Source organism: Garra rufa, chromosome 2 (genome assembly GCF_049309525.1).
Source record: "Garra rufa chromosome 2, GarRuf1.0, whole genome shotgun sequence".
NCBI classification, from domain to species: Eukaryota; Metazoa; Chordata; class Actinopteri; order Cypriniformes; family Cyprinidae; genus Garra; species Garra rufa.
In genome coordinates, this window is record NC_133362.1 from 54,580,821 (window position 1) to 54,581,832 (window position 1,012).

The 1,012-nt window shown below is 44.6% G+C and overlaps 1 non-coding gene across 1 annotated transcript; it reads left to right on the forward strand.

Moving 5' to 3' along the window:
* The first annotated feature begins 345 nt into the window (after positions 1-345).
* Positions 346-417, forward strand: trnaw-cca (transfer RNA tryptophan (anticodon CCA)). The gene has a single exon. It is a non-coding gene; the product is annotated as a tRNA-Trp (tRNA).
* Positions 418-1,012: the final 595 nt, after the last annotated feature.

Sequence of the window (1,012 nt, forward strand, 5' to 3'; positions counted from 1 at the left end):
TCGACCTCGTGGCCGCGTCAGAGTCCGCCTGACCCCGGATCGAGAGGTTGCGTGTTCCAATTATGTTGAGGTCAAGCGATCTGTTCTTGACTTTGTGAGTGTAAAGACTAGCTGATTTGCAGAGTTTATCAAAGTGCTTAAGCATGAAACACTAAATAATTTTTCCGCTATCTTGTAGTGCAACGGTAGAGTGTCTGGCTCCAAATCACCTTGAGGTCAGACAATCTGTTTTTGATCTCCTGAGTATGAAGTCCAACATCAAGAATGTTCCTTGAGCACCGTATATTTACCGATTTGCATTCTGTGTCAAGGCGGTTAAGCAAAATACATCACCTCTCGGATCAGGACCTCGTGGCGCAACGGTAGCGCGTCTGACTCCAGATCAGAAGGTTGCGTGTTCAAATCACGTCGGGGTCATGTGATTTCTTGTTGACTTCTAATGTGAAAGAGGTCCTGTTGTTGTGTGCTGCAGTGGTTTCCAATCCCACCGCTCTGTATGTCTCCCTTATTAACCACACCTGATTCAGATCATTAGCTCGTTAGCAGAGAACTCCATGAACTCATCTGGTTGTGTCAGAAAAAGGAGACAGACAAAATATGCAGGGCCGCATTTTTCAGAGTCATCGTAACCCTAAGTTGATTGTAACTGTATTGGTTTCAATGCGTCTACGTTGTATTAAGGATTGCAATGCTTTTGGGAAACACAGCCCAGAGCAGGGGGTCACCAAGATCAGGATTGAAAACCACCGGTGTACTGTGATAGATTTGTATCTTGACCTGTTATTTTTATTAAGCCTGAGATCTCATGTAATAACCATTCCTGTCATTGTGTACTGTGACAGATCTGCCTCTTGATGTGTTACTTTTTCATATCTTGCCCTGCAATCTCTGAAGAAATCGTGGAAACATCTACGTGCCGAATTCAAAAGGCAGCTCCTTTGAGCCGGAATCGAACCAGCGACCTAAGGATAGCCAATGTATCATCTACAGTCCTCCGCTCTTAGTTTAGCTA